Genomic DNA, 17785 nt, shown 5'->3' on the forward strand with positions numbered 1-17785 from the left:
ACGCTCACAATCCCCTTGGTGCAGCAACTCTTCGCTTGATGACAGCGGCGGTGCTTGTGGGGACTGTAACCAGGTGAGAAAGAAGGTGCACCTCGCCATCGCCTGCGAGATGAGTGTCCTGCAAGTGTGGGTTGGAAGGGCAGGTGTTATATTTCGGTAAGGGATACACATTGCAACAGGCAAGCCGCTCTGCTTTTGATTTCTAAGGCGCGTGAGCTGTGGGATACTCAAGTAAGAGAAATACTAGTTCGCCCGCTCTTGCAATGAATTGGCAAAGCTGACTTGGACACCTTAGAATAAACATTCTTTTCAAATCACCATGCAACCAAGCTGAGAAAAATGGCTGGGGACCTTTCATCTAGCTTGCGAATGGTTGCGGCCATTAGCTTGCTCAACGTGTCCGTAGGGATGTCCGCACATCCGCATAGTGTGATAGAACAGCTCGCTCGATTCCGCTTCATGTACATTTATTTTATGGTGATCAAAAAGAAAATATCATCATATTGTTAGGAGGCAACAAATGAAACTGCGTTTATTAAACTTCTTAATAACAACATTAGGTCAGCATGGCACCAGCGATCTTGTCTCGTTCGTGTCCGCCACTCCGTCTGCTTCTTCGTCTGGCGTGGTAGCGGCGCCACTGGCACCGCGCGCGGGCGCAAGTCCTCCCCACTCGTCCTTCTCTCCATGTTCTCCACACCTGCAGACGGCTCGGGCGCTCGGGTGCTCGGGTTGCAGATCGGCACTTTTGCAGGGTGTCGTCCTTTGTCGAGAGTTGGCGTTCACATGATAAAAATGTAGATACACGGTAAGGCGCTGTTTCGCTTATAAAACTCTACAGACATGTGGACATCCTTAGTACTGTATCTCTGTATACTTAAGGGTACTTTTCAGCCGCAGTGAGCACGTTTCCGCCTACCGTCACTGTACTAGTTTAGCGCAATTTCCTGGTTTTGCGCCGAATGTATTAAGCTTGTTGCTTACCAATGCGCTTCCGGTCAGTGGCTTGCCACAAACCACCTGATTTCGTAGCATTACGGGTATCCGAATCTCAAAAGCTTAACGCGAAACGTTTTTTCTAAAGTGCACCAGCTGGGGGTCTCACCTCATCATTGATTTGGCGCTTCGCGGAATTCAATACAGCGAAGCGTCAATCGGTCCCAGAAGATAATAAAGCACGTCTTCACGACGACTTTCCGTTGGTTTTTTTTTCAGCGAGTATTTGTCGCAACATGGTGTATTGACAAATTCAGCAGCCATATACCGCGGCCTCTTTTGCCACTCATCGTTCAAGCTACACTGCCGCCTCGTTCTCTCTGCTTTTGTCACGTATTCAAGCGCCGCGGAATCCCCTTTGAACATCTGTTTTTGTGCCGATAACAAACCTCATTGATTTCGAGAATGGAACATTAAATTAAATCTTTGATTTCAGATCAGAAAAATGCTGGACTTCAACCACTGCACTCCACGCTACTGTTTTGCGTGGGAATCTCTTCACCCGTCGACAAAGGGAAACGCCAGTCTGGACGGGCTGATGGACACGAACCTATTGTTGTACTACTTCGAAGAATTCAGCAGCATGAAACGCTCCATGAGAGCTGCCTTCAACAGGACTGCGGCAGGGGCCGGTGCATTGCGAAGTCTCTCTTTCGCTTTCTGTCCCAGTAAGCGCACATCCTAGATCACGAGCTGCACCTTGCTTGTCGCACTAGTCCGCAGTTCAGAAAGGGCTGCCTATACTGAAAGGCCGGCATCAGTAAAGTGTTTGTGCGGCTCGGCCGGAACGGCAACAGCGCTTTCTGACTATTACACGCAACATTCTTGGAATGCCTGATATTCTTGTTTTTGAGCTCCTTGCAGGAGAAACACGTAACTCACTTGTATATCTGCGTTGAGCTTGACCGAAAACAGCAACATCAAACAAGGTCAGGGCGTATGGAAACCGTCAAGTGGAGAACTATTTATTAATGCATTGATGTATTGCAACAAGCACACAGATAAAGATCTTGTTCAACCCTTGCTCCCGGCATATATTGAGGCGTTGTGCCTATCTACTTTTACAGGATTAGAACGGAAAGAAAAAGTTTTTTTTTTTGGTTTAAAGCCCAGCTATCCAGCATCGTGTTTCAAAAATTCTGCCTGATTGACAGCCCATGGCGTGAGCAGCCACATGACCTCCAGCGAAAATTGCAAACACTCTCCAACAATCCCTTGAAACGTCACGTCACGCGTGAAACAAGATTAAAGAATGTTATGTAATTGGTATTAGTGGTTGCCGCTTTCGCGACGCCGGACGCACAGGACCGGAGCCGAGGGTAGCGTTGACCGGCGAGGCGTCGAGGAACCGCGGAGACGTGGAGCTTTCATTAGAGCTGAGTACAAGTAGTTTATTTACATGTGTACACTTAGGAGATTTCAGAAGGAAGCCCTCTCCAGATGTCGGACACCAGGTTTTCTTCTCTTGGGTCTCCCTAGATCCCTAGGCAGGGAATTAGTTCATGTTCGGCACGAGCCAGTCGCAAAGCGCGAGGTGACAGTTTGCGCACTGCACCACTGGGCCCCACCCCGCTCATTCTTGCACGTGTGCCACTGCACTTTAACTAACACGTCGCCAGTTCACAAGCGACCCCCCATCGTTGTATTCTCACGGCTTGCCTCTGTTTTTGTCCGTTCGTTCCGGCGCCCTGTGGGTCTCCCCCTCAGCAGCAAACACCTCAGCCAGCAGGCCAGACCTCGCGCGGAGCCGACGATGGCTTCTCCCTCCGCTTTTGTCCGACGTCGATTACCGTAACCTGACATCTCGCGGCTCCGACGACGGTCGCTTGCTCCGCCGCACTGTGCTCCGTCGCCGCCCCTCTGTAGGTCATTAACAGGCCAGGCTCCTCTTGGGAAGTCAGGCCGTTTCTTCACACAGCGACCAAATCGGTGCTTCGAAATGGCCATGGGTGAGGACAGCGGCTGTTGAGGCGTGCGTGCAGACCGGGTGGACATCTGCAGACGAAGCTCGCTGAAATGCCCGTGGAGCGAACGCAGACACACCGACGCCTTCTGAGCCATAAATTAGCTCGGACACAACAGCTCCTCCGCCTACGGGAAGATCTCGGACGGCGAGGAGTTTCCGCTGCTCGACGTTAGAGATCAGCTTCTTCGTACGGTGGTTGGGCCACTCCTAAATCGCAGACTAACGCCACAAACCAAGCAAGCGCCAGCAAAAGCTCTCAAGCTCCCAGGCCATTGCATGATAAAGAAAAATCTCTGCCCACTATCATATTTGCGGACCCTGTCACGCTACTGGCATTCTGTTTTCTATATCGCTCCCTCTCTTCGGTTCACAAAAAGCTAAATTCACTCACTTAGGAAAACTGCCAAGAAAATTTCAGTACAACAATACCTAACTTAAACACTTAGAACAGTAAAGGGTACATTTGTATCTTCCTCGTTCACGGAAGCGGTAAAAAGAGTATTATGCACGGTTGAAGCCATCGACGTTAGCATTTGCTTTTCCCTTTTGTACCGCCAACTGAAGCTCAAATCTTGGAGCGCGAGGCTCCCTCTCAATAGGCAAGGATTTTTTCCCGACATCTGCGCGAGCCATTTTAGTGGGCAGTGGTCCGTCACAAAGACGAACGGTATTCCGTAGAGGTAGCATGCCAATTTTTGGGATGCCCAAACCAGGCAAGCACTTTCTTTAGAGCTGCCCAGCTGAGGAATCTCGGTGGTTAATTCCTCACGGGCGTTAAAAGCCATGCTTACTGCCTGAATCTCGCCCTCATATCGTTTCAAGAGGTGGTGGTGATAGATCGTGACATCTAGGCGCCTTCGTTTCCGCTCTATTTCGTAGTTCGTCTCTGAAAGGTTTTTCACCACTCGGAACGCCCCTTCCCATTGACCTTTGAGCTTATTCGCTCGCGATGGGCGCAGGACAAGGACTTGATCGTCTTCTTGATGCGACTGCAACTTTGCATTTCGTTCGTACTATCTTTCCGCCCTAGTCTGTGCCTCCTCCATGTTGGCTGCGTCCCACACATCTTTTAGACTTTCAGCATCTTGCTGCTCCTTAATGAGCGTTTCTCTGTTCACCTTTCCGAATCCTCGATCGAGCGACACTATCGGCGGAAGCACAGACAACCCCTTACAATCGCCTGCCTCACTTTTCGATTGTCCTGTATTGTCTGAATTGTCTCCCGTTTCTCTCTCATCGAAGTGTGCTGGGGCCTGCTTGTTTTTCATTTCATTGAACAGCCTGTTTGGCGCCCCCTCACTGCTCCCTTGTTCATCGCTCCTCTGCGATGTCGGAGACTGTGCACCCGCGACATCTCTCTCCTCCTGCCCTGAGTCAGCCTCATTCCTCTCTAGCTTGGCAGCGAGGGAACGCGCCTCAGCTCTTGTGAGCGCCTGAACGACTCCCTCGGTGAAGCTTTTCCCTTGAGCTCTCAGAAGCTGGTCCGTTCGGTTAGAAAACAAGTAGGGGTACTGCGGTGGCAGCTTGTTTGAAACTGCAGCCTCAGTACGAACTTCACCGAAAGGTCCAGTGATTACGACTTCCGCTACTGGAAGGCAAACACTAGATTCCTCCAGAATCGGCTTTATCCACGCACATTTCCCGCTGAACTGCTTTTATTCCACGTAATCAGGACGTACAAGGTCAATTGTTGCCCCACTGTCCCTGAGCACTCGGCATTTTTTTCCGTTGACAGTCAAATCAACAAATAAGGATTGAGTAGTTCCTCATCCGTCACCGAATCGCAAGTGTATGCGAAGGTAACTTTCGGTTTTTGACATCCCGCTACAATGTGCCCAGATTCTTGGAAGTTATAGAAGACCGGCGGTTTGCGCGCTTCAAAAATCTTCCTCTGTAACCGATCGTGCGCCCCCTTTTTTTCAGGCTCACTTTCTGACTTTTCAATACTAAGCGTTTTCGTAGTGTTCGTTGTCGCATTTCCCAGCTTAGATCCTGGACTCCAGTGGCGCTTTTTCAGTCCTGACCCTGTCACGCTATTTCCCTTATCAGTCGGCATAGCGGGAGAAAGCTCCTCTCGCACCCCTCGGCGGGAGACGTATTCGTCCGCAAGTTCTGCCGGTGCCTGCACCGAGCTGACAGTCGCCTTGTCCGGAATCCAAATTCTCATCGCCTCTGGAACTTTAGAAAGAAATTGCTCGATAGCAATTATTTCTAAGGCCTTGAGGTACTCATTATTGTTTCGGCGCCTACCATCCATTCCGTCAGGTTTGCCTTCAACTCATAGGCAAACTCTCCATAGCTAGCACCTTGTCTCTTTATAATGCTCCGAAATCTCTGTCTGAAAGCCTCTGACGACAAACGAAATCGCTTGAGAAGGCTCTCCTTAACTTTATCGCTGTCGTCAGAGTCCTCCGCAGAGAGTCGAGCAATTACATCCGCTGCCTCGCAAGGCAACAAACTTAACAAGCGCCGCGGCCAAGAGCTGCGATCAAACTGTGCCTTTTCGCACGTTCTCTCGAAGTTCACAAGATAAAGGCCTATGTCCTGCCCAGCCTTGAATGGTTGGAATAACTTTGATAGATCATAAAGATCTTGTCGGACCGCTACCTCTACCCCTTTAACAAAGCTCGTCTTTCTGAGTTCAACTTGCAGGCGGAGGTTCTCTACTTCAAGCTCTAATTGCTTTTTCTCTTCCGCCTGGGCTGTCTGAATCTCCAACCATGTCTCTTTTACTTGCTCACTCTCGGCATCCGAACTTTGCCACCATGACCTAATTTTTGTCATTTCAGGACCAACCTTGATGCCTAGCTCCTCCCCCAAGACTCACGAGTTGAGACTTGAGCAGTTTTTTCAAATCCATGACAGCAGTGTGACAATGCCCTGGCCTCCACCCAGAAGTACTTTAATTTACGCTTCTGCGGCTGGCCTCCCCAAAAATAAGATTACACCTCTATCTTATTACCCTGGGAACTCAAAAGCAATGCCAGCCCTCACCAGTCCGCAACTGCCAGTCTTCGTGATCTCGGTGCGCTCTTCTCCATCAGTCAGCCTGGTTCGATCCCACCACGCTGCCAATCAGTTGTCGCGACGCCGGACGCACAGGACCGGAGCCGAGGGTAGCGTTGACCGGCAAGGCGTCGAGGAACCGCGGAGACGTGGAGGTTTCATTAGAGCTGAGTACAAGTAGTTTATTTACATGTGTACACTTTGGAGATTTCAGAAGGAAGCCCTCTCCAGATGTCGGACACCAGGTTTTCTTCTCTTGGGTCTCCCTAGATCCCTAGGCAGGGAATTAGTTCATGTTCGGCACGAGCCAATCGCAAAGCGCGAGGTGACAGTTTGCGCACTGCATCACTGGGCCCCGCTCCGCACATTCTTGCACGTGTGCCACTACACTTTAACAAACACGTCGCCAGTTCACAAGCGACCCCCCATCATTCTATTCTCACGGCTTGCCTCTGTTTTTGTCCGTTCGGTCCGGCGCCCTGTGGGTCTCCCCCTCAGCAGCAAACACCTCAGCCAGCAGGCCAGAACTCGCGCGAAGCCGACGATGGCTTCTCCCTCCGCTTTTGTCCTACATCGAGTACCGTAACCCGACACCGCGCGGCTCCGACGACGGTCTCTTGCTCCGCCGCACCGTGCTCCGCCGCCGCCCCTCTGTAGGTCATTAACAGGCCAGGCTCTTCTTGGGAAGTCAGGCCGTTTCTTCACAAAGCGACCAAATCGGTGCTTCGAAATGGCCATGGGTGAGGACAGCGGCTGTTGAGGCGTGCGTGCAGACCGGGTGGACGAAGCTCGCTGAGATGCCCGTGGAGCGAACGCAGACACACCGACGCCTTCTGAGCCATAAATTAGCTCGCACACAACACCGCATGTCTCGAATTATTTAATTACACAGAGGAAGATGTTTTGCTCAAAGAAAAGTGTCAAAAAATGTTACGTTCGTGGCGAGATCCGAACACATAACTCCTTGGTTTGCGAACCTCACCCACTGCCGATTAGACCACACAAATGTGAATGCCAACTCTAGACAAAGGACGTCCTAGAAAATGGCCGGTCTGCGAGGCATGCGAAGGGAACGCTGCAAGCAAGGCAGCGATCTGCAACCCGAGCCGTCTGCAGGTGCGGAGAACGATAGACAGAATGACAAGTGAGGAGGACGGTGCGCCCGCGCGCGGCGCCAGCGGCGCCGCCGCCGCGCCAGACAGAATACAGACGGGGTGTGGCACACGACCGAGAGAAGATCGCAGTGGCGATGCTGACCTAATTTTGTAATTAAGTTTAATGAACCCAGTTTCATTTGTTGACTCCTAACACAAAGCTTATTTTTTCTTCATTGCTAGGTAGCGCAAGCCTCACCTGTACAAGTTGGATCAAGCGTGGTTTAATATCTATGTCCCGTGGTTCATGTAAATCTTGATCTTAGGACTGTGTGTTAATTAGTGCGTGTGTAATGGACAGGATTGCAGGTGATTGTCGCGTCATGCCCTTAAAGCGCAGCTTAAGTGTCCAATTGATTTATAGCATAGCCAGTGTCTCGGCCAAGCAGCTGCCACCGGATACTACAGCTTTAGGCACTGTCGCGGATGGAGTTGAGTTGTATGCTACAGTGGAGGGGGGGGGGTTAACCTTGCTTATTCTGCCTGCAATTTCTGCACCGTAGCGTATCTTATTTCTTTAAAAATCCTAATATCTGTGAAATCTGTCCCACTATGTGCACAGTCACTTATAACAGTACATATTCCACTCCAGCAGTCACCATCTATGGACACACTCACTCACATTATAACATAGTCCATTCCTGCTGCCAAGATCTATGCACACATTCACTCACAGTATAACATAGTCCACTGTAGAAGTCACCGTCTGCGTACACATTCACTCACAGTAGAACATAATCCATTTCAGCTGTCTGAAGCAGAATTCGCCCGTGTTGCGACCGCCAGACGTGGTTGTTGAACCCAGCGCCGGGGACGCCATCTCGAAAGTTCCGTCCTTCAACCCTCACTGCCTGGCTCCCGACTCCGGGAAAGCGGTGTTTTTCGGAATGCGAGCCTTTGCGAGGGCAGCCGGCGGCTCGGACCGAGACGTTTAGGCCGAGGAGTTTACATTTTACCGCACCCGCTGATTCGTCCGTCCGGGGCCCCGGGCTGTCTGCAGACGGCGGCGGGGGAGGGAGACGCTACTGGCGTACGGTGCATGCGTATGGCCAGACTTCAGTCGGGATCGAGACTCTGAAAGTGGTGGTGGTGTGCTCGCTAACCGCGCGTGTGTGTGGTGCGTCAGCCAGGGAGTGTCTGCTCGTCACAAGGAGTCCGGCCCAGCGAGGAATGTCTCAGGCGAGCTGACGACGACAGCACGATGCTCACCTCGGATCGGGCCCTACCACCCCGAACAGCTAAGCACTCGCTACACTCTCATTTTGGGAACTCGTTCTTTAATTCTTCCCTTCCAAATTGTTCGGTGCTGTATATTCTTTCATCTATATATTTGGATGCTGTTATTCCGTTCTGTTTATTCTGTGCCACCTGCTTTTAAAGATTAGGAGTTGACAGTTTTAAATGTGCTAATTTTTGCTTAGAAATTAAATCCTTTTCCTTTCATTTGCGACTCCTGTGTTGTGCCTCCGGTCGGTCGCTATCAGGCGTGGACCTATCGCCTGTTAGCCACCTGGTCGTGCATTAGATTTAACACACGGGTAGAGGTGTTTTTCCCTCTTCCCACCAGAACTGGTAATACTGAGAGTGCGGGGAGACATTTACAGCAGTCTTTCGTCCCTCTCTCATATATCGTGACAAACTGGCGTCCGCGACAGGACCTTGCACTAACCTCGATTAGCCCTGACCAGAAGGCAACGACACAGCAGCTTGCAGGTATTTTTTTTCGTCTGATTTGTTTTGTGTAAGCATGATGTCTGAAGCAGAACGCTTAGTCGCGCTTGGTGAGAAGCTGGGTCTGCAGGGAGCAGAACTGAACGAGTTTCTGAGGGAAGAGCGGGCGGCGGAACGCGAACGGCGTAAGCTGGAAGATCAGTGCGAAAAAGAGCGCTATGAAATGGATAAGGAGCGTTCCGAGCTGAAGCTCAAGGAAATTGATAAGGAAATAGCTCTCCTTCAACTAAGGGCGAATGCTGACGTTAGCATCACTTCAGCCAGTGAACCCAGCCCGTCGGAGATGGCATCCCAAGCCCTCGTCGTTCGCCCGCAAAAATTGATGGCTCCATTTAATGAAAAAGGGGATGACCTCGATGCGTACTCGACGCGGTTCGAGCGTGTCGCTGAAGCGCAGCAGTGGCCACGTGATCAGTGGGCCCCTGCTCTGAGTACTTGACTCACGGGCGAAGCCTTAAGTGTATTCAGCAGAATGCCAGCGTCCGACTCAACTGACTATGACAAGGTGAAGCATGCTCTGCTCCTCAGGTTTCGATTAACTGAGGAAGGATTCCGCCAGAAGTTTCGAAACGAAACACCGAATGATCACGAAACTCCCTCGCAGTTCGTTGCTCGTTTGGAAAATTATTGGGGAAGGTGGATAGAGCTTTCGAGGATTGAAAAGTCGTATGAAGGGGCTAAAGGTCTCCTTCTGGCAGAGCAGCTGTTAGAGAACTGTGCACCAGCCATGGTCACATTCGTAAGAGCGAAATAGTCCACGGTCCTGAACGAATTGGTGCAGCGAGCCGACGAGTACGTGATGGCACGAGGGGCCGTCAATTTCGGCGAAGGGAGTCAAAGAGATAGGGTATGGCTGCGGGCAAGGCAGCCGAACATCCGCGTGCGCCGGCGTCGTCCTCGCGGTTCTTTATATGCTCACGACCAGGACACATTGCGGCGCAGTGCAGGGCGAACCGCGGCTCACCTCTACAAAGGAACCGTGACTCGTCCATCTCGAGAAACGTGTCGGCCTGCAAACAGGACGGTTATCTGGAACTTAAAAACGGGCAGCGCATCATAATGGTAAATGCTACCCCGTCGGCAGAAACAGCAAGCTTGCCCGTCGTAGAAGGTGTCATCGGAGGAAGGAAAGGGAAGGTGTTGCGAGATACAGGCTGCAACATCGTAATAGTCAAGCGCAGTTTTGTAAGAGACGAGGAGATGACTGGAGACTACCGGGCTGTCTGCTTAGTAGACCATTCGGCTAAGTTGCTCCCGGAGGCCCGCGTTAGAATTGACACCCCATACTACCGAGGCGAAGTTATAGCGGGCTGCATGGAGGACCCAATATTTCACCTTGTCCTCGGAAACATTGAAGGGGTACGACCTCCAAATGCACCAGATGCTGCGTGGAAGCCTGAGGACTTAGAGATGAGGAAAACTCCCAATCGGCACGAAGTTCCCCACGACAAGGGTCCAGACCAGGGCGTCATGCCCACTGCGGCTGTCACAACCAGCCAGCAAGCAGCCCGAAAGTCCAAAGGTGGATTCTGCAAGCTGCGGACTGCTACGGAATTATCTGATGTGAGCCTCGACCAAATGAGGCAGGACCAGCAGGAAGACAGCAGCTTCCTCGCTTGTTTCGAGGCGCAAAAGCAAGGGAAGAGGATGAAGTGCAAGGGAGGCTGTTCGATCACAGTCCTTCTTCGCGATGGCCTGCTATACCGGCAGTATGTTCCCGAGCTTGGAACGAAGACGAACCAGCTGGTAGTGCCCCAGAAATACCAGGGTAAAGTTCTCCAATTGGCACATTATGGGCTGATGGCAGGGCACCTATGTAAAAAGAAAGCAACTGATCGGATTATAACAGACTTCTGGCCAGGATTGCATGGAGACGTGAACAGATATGTGGCCTCGTGTGACATATGCCAGAAGACTGCGCCACGCGGCACAGTGCGGAAGGTTCCCTTGGAACGAATGCGTCTCTTCGACACCCCATTCAGCAAGGTCGCTGTCGATCTATTGGGACCCCTCAAACCAACCTCATCACCCCTTGACCAACCTAAGTAAGAAGCTAGCGTCCAACAGGGTAAAGTGGAGGGACCGAGAGGAACGCGCCTTCGAAGAATTGAAAAGACTCCTCTGGAGCCACCCATACTTCAGGTGGCCGATTTTGATCAGCCTTTCGTGCTTCTCACGGATGCCTCTGACGAGGGGCTGGGAGCCGCACTTCTCCAGAGTAAAGAGGGATTTCTCCATCCCATGGCCTACGCAAGTAGGAAGCTATTGCAACGGGAGTGAGCCTACTCAGCAGTCAAAAAGAAGGCCTCGCAATCGTTTGACCATCAAGCAATGTAATTTTTTCTTGAATGGGAAGAAATTCACCCTCCAAACAGACCATCAACCCCTAAAATACATCCGCGAGGTGCAGTTCATGAACTCTCGACTGTTCTGTTGAGCACTCTTACTGCAGGACTACGATTTCACAGTGCAGAATATACGGGGAAAGATAATGTCGGGGCTGATTACCTCAGCCGGGCGTCAGGGTCCACCGCATCCGGTCGATTTGTTGCTCACAACTAGCTGTCAGCGTGTTTTTTTCTTTGTCCTCAGTATTCAATCTATTGTGCAGTGTTATATAGTTCTATGCCTATGTATTGCGCCTTGTTTTATAAGTGACATGATTTCAATGCAATATTCTTGTGCGCCTTTCTGCGAGCGTGCACGAATTCTACTGTTTTTTTGTGAAATGTTATTGTGAAGAACATTCTTAACGCCGGGGTGGTGAAGCAGAATTCGCCCGTGTTGCGACCGCCAGACGCGGTTGTTGAACCCAGCGCCGGGGACGCCGTCTCGAAAGTTCCGTCCTTCAACCCCCCCTGTCTGGCTGCCGACTCCTGGAAAGCGGTGTTTCCCGGAATGCGAGCATCTGTGACGGCAGCCGGCGGCTCGGGCCGAGACGTTTCGGCCGGGGAGTTTACGTTTTACTGCAGCTGCTGATTCGTCCGTCCGGGGCCCCGGGCTGTCTGCAGACGGCGGCGGGGGAGGGGGACGCTACGGGCATACGCTGCAATGCGTATGGCCAGACTTCAGTCGGGATCGAGACTGAAAGTGGTGGTGGTGTGCTCGCTAGCAGCGCGTGTGTGTGGTGCGTCAGCCAGGGAGCGTCTGCTCGTCGCAAGGTGTCCGGCCCAGCGAGGAATGTCTCAGGCGAGCCGACGACGACAGCACGACGCTCACCTCGGATCGGACCCTACCACCCCGAACAGCTAAGCACTCGCTACACTGTCATCTTGGGAACTCTTTCTTTAATTCTTCCTTCCAAATTGTTCGGTGTTGTATATTCTTTCATCTGTATATTTGGATGCTGTTATTCCGTTCTGTTTATTTTGTGCCACCTGCTTTTTGGATTAGGAGTTAACAGTTTTAAATGTGCTGATTTTTGTTTAGAAACTAAATCCTTTTCCTTTCATTTCCGACTTTGTGCCTCTTCCCACCAGAACTGGTAATACTGAGAGTGCGGGGAGACTTTGGCAGCGGCCTTTCGTCCCTTTCTCCCGTATCGTGACACTGTCACCATCTAGAGTCAAGATAAGTGTCCTGCAGAAATTGTAAAAGAATGCGTGAAATCTCCCTTCTAATTTCTGGATGTCTGGTTTCCACTCGGGTAGACATTGTCCTGAAGTGCACCATGAATGGCCCCTGCTTCTTGAAGAAAGCGAGTATCACATACCTTTGCGTGTTATGCTGTGAACAGCACATAATGTGATGTTCTATATCCACGCACACACCACATACAGAACATAGCATAGATGATGCCATGCCCGTTTTGTGCATCCAGGCAGGAGTAAGAGCAGAGCCCGTGTGAATTCGATTTAGTAGAGTAGCCTAGTGTCTTCTCAGTCCCTTGGTCACACATGGCTTGTGGGGCGCACCCCAAAGGGTAATAAATGGTTGAGCACCGTTTCTCTGAAGAGTCTTTTTTTTCTTGACTGACTTTTTTTGAGGAAGAACCTGACAGCGCTTTATGGACGAGACTGTCTGCCACCTGCAAATGTAAAGTAAAGCCTCTGGTGTGCAGATTCTGCACCAAGTCGCTAACGGAATATTTCTTTGCTGTATACCTTTATTGGTGCTGACGCTGGAGAGGTGCTGGCAAGCGTGTGGTGGTGAAACTGCAGCTGTTCACCTAGGCGTACAGCTGTACACTACTTGGTGGATGCCCGCATGTGGGGAAATTCACTCGCTTTTGCCTTCAGTGATATCAGTGGGAGCATCATGCATGCATGCACCACTCCCTCATCGGAAGCTAGACTCCTCTTGGTCAGTAGAGATTGCTGCGTTGTCTAGAAGTTGAACTGGGCAGGTGGACAGTTTCCAACCTTTCTTCCTGTGTGAGTGACGCATATACGCTTCTCAATTTTTCAAAAAGCATAATGCTGACAAATACAATAGCTAGTATAATAAGCATACGAGCCACTCATGTATAAAGAGTATAAAAATAATCTTTCTTATTTCAGATTCCGGGGTGTATCAGCGTTGTGCGGTTCACATCCTACCTGTTGCACATCGACAGCAGTCATACCGTTGGATGTATCTAAAATGACTATTGTCCGCTTTCTACATCTTCGAATACTGCCAAAACACGCAATCCGGTGCTGCTTATGTATTTACACGCTGGCAGAGGACAACTCTGAGAAAATGTGTATTTCTTTCCGTGTGTTCTCATTACTCATTATTTGAACCAGCCATTATGGCTAGAAGACCCGCAGGGGCTCGATCGAGGTTCACTTCGCTCCTAGTATCCAGCTTTATACCTGTGGCTTTCAACGACCATCTCGCCTTGACGCAGGGTACCCAGTTGCAGCGCTGTGCCTTGGCTGCTGCCTTACCTGTGAAACGCTCAAAAACGTAGGAACGCCGAGGCGGACGATTTTTGCATGAGGCTTCTGACACCCAACGAAATCTACCTGCGGTGTAAGCGTACTTCTAGAAAAACAAAATTTGGTTTCGGTTTCCCTCAAGTAGTAAGATAATAAAGCTGGAAAGTATTTTTCCTCGGTCTTAGAGTGCGGTACATTTTTGAAAGTTATTGAAATTTGTCCAATTGGTGACAGAAAACCGTGTTATATGTTCTCTTAATCCGCCCAGTTTTCTATTGACATAAATATGTGTGGCAGACCCTTAATCAAAAATATTTGCCGCAGGCTAAACCCGCCTGCACTGATAGTCTATAACCAATGCATGTAATTAAGCGTGAAAGCTTCCGGCGCAACGTATGAAAACGAACAGAACGCCGGAACTTTCAACCAAGAGGCGTGGGCAGGGCATGTGGACAGTTCCTAGCATCAGAGCCCGTCCGTGCAAATTGTGTCAATTAGAAGGAATAATTCATTAACTGTCAATCATCCATCACATGGGCAATTATTATGTTAGACGAATAAATTTTGTATCAGGAAGGAATAATTTATTAACTCACCAACTACAATTAGTCAAACTTTTGAAAGAAATATTTACTCAATTTAGTCAATTCAAATAAAAACTCATGCACAATTTAATTCATCAGACGAATTGCTCAATTGGTCACTTTCTCAACCATTTCGATCAATAAATACATTTCTGCAAGACAACTTTAGTGTATTAATATTAGCGAGAGTATTCCTTTGTTGTTGCTTGGCGTCACAACTCTGTGTGACCACGATATTTGCGCGGAATACAACATCAAAAACGACGATAACTCACGGTAACCAGGTGAGTTGATCAAAGTTTGTATTCAGTCTATTTCAAATATGGCGAACTCAATGGTGATCTCAAAATTTAGGAGGGCCACGCCCAAAGTTCGACCAGAATTTAAACAAAACCAATGTCTGACCTTATTCGAGTATGGTCAATAAGTGGTGACCACTATAAGGGATTAGGCCACCCCCAAAATACCAAATTGCAATAGGTTTCCTGTTGATAGCAAGCCCGCCTTGGCCTGTTCCACAAGATTTTCTCCAATAAAGGCCGGAATACATGGAGCGTTTCTGCCGCGTGAAGCCGGCGTTTTTCGCCCGATGGCGCGCACTCGATGCCCGGGGTCGGAAAAAACGCACGCCGCCGCCAATCTGGCCATGACCACCTAATCACCAGTGCCTAGCTAGAATAGAAGTATGGGAATGTTGGTTATGCATCTTGAGGTAACAGCTCGTTGTGTCGTCTTCTAATTTCGTGCTCCCGTCCACGTTCCGCGCTGTTACCTCAAGACCAGTGGCTAGTTATTGGGTTTAAATAAATGTTTTTTCCTCCTCCTTCTGCCAGATATTTAACGCGCGGGCGGCGTGGTTTAACGGAAATTTTGGAGCGATGCATTAATGTGTCCATGATGCATGACAGGTTAAGCCTCGTTCTGCTTATACCATCATCACCATTACCAGAATTTTACACCACCATCAGAAGAATGGTTGAACCTCGTCACCAGAAGGTCTGAAAAGTAATTCTAGTGACGACTTCTGCTTTGGGCGGTTCCCCGAGACTACTATACGCCGATCCGATTGTATATACCTTTCTAAGTGGGCAGTGTTACCAAACTTATTAGACCTGCCATATATGATTGAAGCTCGGAACCTCGCAAGGTATAAAGAGCAAGATAGCTCTTTCACCATGCTTTTCCACAGTTCTTGTAAACATTTCGGGCCCCCAGAGGACTCAGGTTCCAAATGATGATTACATTTAACTCAAAGCTAAGAAAGAAAGGCATACAATGTGTTTTTTTTTCTTCATGTGAGTTCCGGAAGAAATTTTTTTTGGGCCGGCTTTGGCCTTGGGGACGATTTTTTCCTAGTTGCCGCTTCTTCAGGAGACGTTTCTTCCGGGAACCTTTTTTTCGGGGACGGATTTACCTACACCCACGGTGACGATAGATATCCTCCTGTATCAGAATACCCCTGACGCGACACCATGGCTCTCTAAATGTCAGTTCCCACGAAGCAACGCTTTGACAAACGTTTTAGCGCAAGGTTACTGTCGATCCATAGAATGCGACTCAGCTCACATGGGGTCGGTCACTCACATGCTGTAGGCCAGCTCAAATGTGTAAGGGCTACGCTTCGTATGCCCACTTCATCCCTCCCCCCTCTGCTTTGTTAAACATCAAAACTGGCGAGATACATGAGGTGTGTGTACAGAAACCCGCTACACCGGCGCTGTTCTGCAGGTATGCATTTAATGTGCATATGCATGCACAGACTCGAAACAAAGCTAAAGGTTTCTTTGCTTAATCCAGTTTCTGATGTTCTATATTCATGAACTTAGTGTCTCTGTCGAATTCGGTACGCTAATTGAGGCATTTGAAACAAGGCACGCTTGATTGGCTGCAGTGGTAATAAGAAGACAGCAAGGAACCGGCACTTTCTCCAAATGAGGCAGAAGGGACAAACATTTATTTTCGCGACAAATGAAATAGATTGGTGCGGATGAATAGCTTAGAGAGCGCGCACTCTGAAAGGAACAAAACCCAGTTGCCAGAAATAAATTCTCAAGTCATAACGCCGAGTTCGTTATTCTTGATCTCCTTTCCAGAGCCTGTGGCAAGAAAAATATGCTAAAAACACCAAATGCCATCGCTAAGAGAGCTCTGTGGTCTGAAATAGCTTCACCTAGCTGTCCTCACCCATTTGTGCTACAGCGTTCAGATTCAGATCTATGAAGGATGAAGTTTCTGTCGATGGGGCTCATACGCTGCAAAAGAAGGTATATACGCTAGGCCACGTACTCACTAGCAGCTAGTGCCATGAGGAGAGCACTGTTGTGTGCACGTATACATTGCACCAGTATACAGCTGTCTCCACGCTACTGTTGCCAAAAACACGATAAAAAATGAAGCACAGGTTATAAGTTCCGTAGGCAATTTTTTTTTAACTTCACACGGAAACGCAACACTGAATTCCAAGAGTGCCTCAGCGGACACGTTGCAGCGACGACTGGCGTCGCCGTACAGCTCGCCGATGTAGCTCTCGCTTGAGAAGAGGGCATAGCAAGAAGCTACGACGAAGAGCCTCTCATCTGCAAGCCTGGACTCCGGGGAATATTCGTCAACAGAGAGTCGCTGCTTAACCATTCTTTACCTCGCCACGAGCGCTTTCGTGTCCAATTGGTACGAGGAACCCTCCAGCATCCATTTCGGCGGGTCGCTCTCGTTGTCATCCGCGACGTGTAAATACTGGCCACTTGTTGCTGGTCACGAAGAAACTCGTAGGACAGTCCCCTAAGCACTTCGTCGGCGAGGAGCCTGCCTGCGCTTCCGTATTTGGTTACAGCCAGCAGGTCCGAGTGATACAGAGGGAATGGAAGAATTGCTGTGACGCTGTGAGAGTGCCGTGGACGCTCCGTGTGAGGCTTAGCGCAGACATGTGCTTGATGACGTTGGTCAAGTCATGCTGCTGAAGCCGCCATTGGACGTTCATAAATTTCTTCCAGACCGTGCAAAAGCTTGCCCCTGGGGTGGGATGCGGCAGTACGTCTGAAAGGTAACTTTCAGTGTTCAACTGCTCCGGCCCTTTGCGGTTAGGTAGAGCGTCGCCTTGCTAATGCGCATTACAACATTAGTCATTACATTCTGAATATTCGGAACAAAAGTTTCAGCTCCTTGAATTTTAGGAAATAAGTTCGACCAAACCACGCTAATGTTGGTTTCTATTCGAAAAAGACAGCGGAGGATGTGAGCTGACCCAAGAAAGATTTATTAGATCAAGTGTCCCGCCAGCGATTTGTTTATCTGCCATTCAACCCAACTCGCCGACAGCACGAAGACCTAGGCTGAGGCTCAGCGCCTCCTTCGTCTTAGCCCTACGTCCTAGGAGGTACGAAACAGCTCGGAGCATCCTAGGGTTTTTCACTTGCACTTCGCTGTTAGCAGAAAAGCTCCGCGCCGAGGGAAAGTACTCGTTCAGAAGGTACAGCCAGCGGCCGGTGG

The sequence above is a fragment of the Amblyomma maculatum genome, unplaced genomic scaffold (genome assembly GCF_055883805.1).
Source record: "Amblyomma maculatum isolate TAMU_Amacu unplaced genomic scaffold, ASM5588380v1 scaffold_13, whole genome shotgun sequence".
Taxonomy (NCBI): domain Eukaryota; kingdom Metazoa; phylum Arthropoda; class Arachnida; order Ixodida; family Ixodidae; genus Amblyomma; species Amblyomma maculatum.